Source organism: Lethenteron reissneri, chromosome 63 (assembly GCF_015708825.2).
Source record: "Lethenteron reissneri isolate LAM-NWPU_2019-01 chromosome 63, ASM1570882v1, whole genome shotgun sequence".
In the NCBI taxonomy this organism is placed as follows: Eukaryota; Metazoa; Chordata; class Hyperoartia; order Petromyzontiformes; family Petromyzontidae; genus Lethenteron; species Lethenteron reissneri.
The window spans coordinates 4033048-4035381 of record NC_083841.1 but is presented as its reverse complement, the minus strand read 5'-3'; positions in this window follow the sequence as shown (position 1 = coordinate 4035381).

Below are 2334 nucleotides of genomic sequence, written 5' to 3'. Positions count from 1 at the left end.
CGGCGGCGGCGGCTGCGGCCTCCCATACGCGGGCGAGTCGTTGCCGTCGCGCAGCCTGGAAGAGCTGCGCGGCGGCCTCGAGTCACCGGGTGACGCCGACGTCGACCTCATCCCTGAGAAGGCGCGGCGGCGGCCGCTGTGCCGGCGCAAGCGGAAGAGCCGCCTGCAGGGGCACAGGCGGCGTGCGCTGTCCCCGCCGTTCTGCCCGGCAGCCAAGCGGGTGAGCGGGACGGGCTGCCAAGGCAGCGGCGCCGGCGTCGGCACCGTTGCCGCGACGGCGCCGTACGACCCGCGCGACAGCTCGTCGTTCGAGTGCTACGCCCGCCCGTCGGTGGAGAGCTACAGCCTCGACGACGACCGTGACGACGACGAGGACGACGAGGACGTGGAGACGTTCTCGGAGCGCGACTCGTACACGGCGTCCGAGTCGCTGTACGGGCTGTCGCCGCCGGCCGGCGGCCACTGGTACGCCGACTCGGAGCGCAGCACATACTGCGAGCGGCGAAGCGACACCGCGGACGATGCCCTCAGCTGCAGCCCCGCCGGGAGCGGTGGCGCTGGCCGGCGGCGGCTGCGGCGGCGGCGACGGCGGCGGCGGGCCGTACTGCTGTCGGCCGTCGCTCCCGCCGTGCGTCTCGACGCTGCCGGCACCCGTCACGGCGATGCAGCACCAGCCGCCGCCGCCGTACGCCACTGCGGACGGACGTTCCTGGATGGGCTACGGGGCTGGGTTTTCGAGACGGAGGCACCCGGCGGAGGTTCAGTGCAGGGCGGCTGCAGGTGGCGGCGGTGACGGCGGCGCCCTGGCATACGGCGGATCAGAGACAACACCGAACTCTGCCGCGCAATTTCCCCGCGCACAAGGACAAATCGAGATCTATGCATACGACTCTGTTGGGCTACGAGTCGGAGGTGTAGGTCGAGCGACCTTTGCGACCTTTGCGACCTTTATGACCTTTGCCCTCGCCTCACCCCCATCTTCGCCCACCTTTCACTCCCTCCCTGTTTTCGTTGCCCTCCCTGTCGCGTTGCCAGATTTGGGGTAGGAGCAAAAAAACAACCCGTGGATCCGCGGAGCAACGGCGGACCCCCGTGGTGGGGTGGAGGTGGCTGGAGGGGGGCAGAGTGGGCGTGGCCGGGGGGGGGGTAAGGGGAGCTGTCGCCGATGCCACGATGCGGAGGAGCGTGGCGTTTTTTAAGTTGCTGTTAATCCTGAAAAAAAAGTTACGTTAGAAGCGCACGGACGTTCCGCGCAAGTTCCGTTGAAGGTTAAGTGGTTGTGGTGGCGGTGGTGGTGGTGGGGGAGGCGGGGGCGGGTGGTGGTGGTGGGTGGTGGTGGTGGGGAGGTCAAGGGTGGGTCGGGGGGGGTGACGGTTAAGAGAGGTCTTGAGCTGCTGCCCACGAGCGTGATTGTGTCACGCTGTTGAGGTACGTTCCCGTTATCGTTGTACGTTAAAAGGGGATGAGGGGGGGGGGTGTCGGGGGGGGGTTTGCACAACTTGGGGTCCCGTGGTTGACGGCCGCGACACTGCAGGCCTTCGTAGAGAACTTGAACAATGCCCGCACTGCCTAACAGCTGAAAACAATCAAAATTGATCTTATTTAAGGACATTAACGAATCCAATTTTTAATTTTTACTCATTCGTTTTGAACCTCTCCCGTTCGATACGGACCAATGCTGTCAAAGCCGCATTGGTTTTCAGCAAGCAAACTCCGGAGCCGGTTTCGACCTTCTGGGTCTCATCGGTGTACGTTCGAAAACCGGCCCAGAGTTAACTTGTCAATACATTTTTCTTTTAAAGGGGTACAAAAAAAATCACTCAAATCTGTCAACTCCCCGTATTTCTTCGGAGGGGTGGGGCGGTGGTTGGGGCGTTGGTGGGAGGGGTGGGGGGGGGCGTTGGTGGGGGGGGGGAGATAGGGGGCGCGTAAGAAGCTTTGTGACGTAGCTTCTACGACGGTTGTCAGTGGCCACGTGGCGGCCGTCGTTTTGGACGTGGGCCCCGTTGATGCCTCTCTCTCGCCGTGCGGGCGGCTTTCATCACCTCCACTGGTTGGGTGGGTGGGGGGGGGGGGGTGGAGGGGGGGGAAGGTCGCGTTGCAGCAGCAGGGTACCGACCGTGGAGCGACCGGAGGATCGCCCGGCCAACGGGAGATGCGTCGCGTGACTCGTTTTGATTTCGTCCGTGCGTTCCGTGTCGCAGCGATGTTAGCCGGTGCTGTGTTTGTCTGTCTGTCTTCGTGTGTTCGTGGTTCTATATATCGGGGGTGGGGGTGGGGCGGGGGAGTGGGGGGAGCGTGGGGGGGGGGAGATGGTTGTGTCTAGCGGTGGTA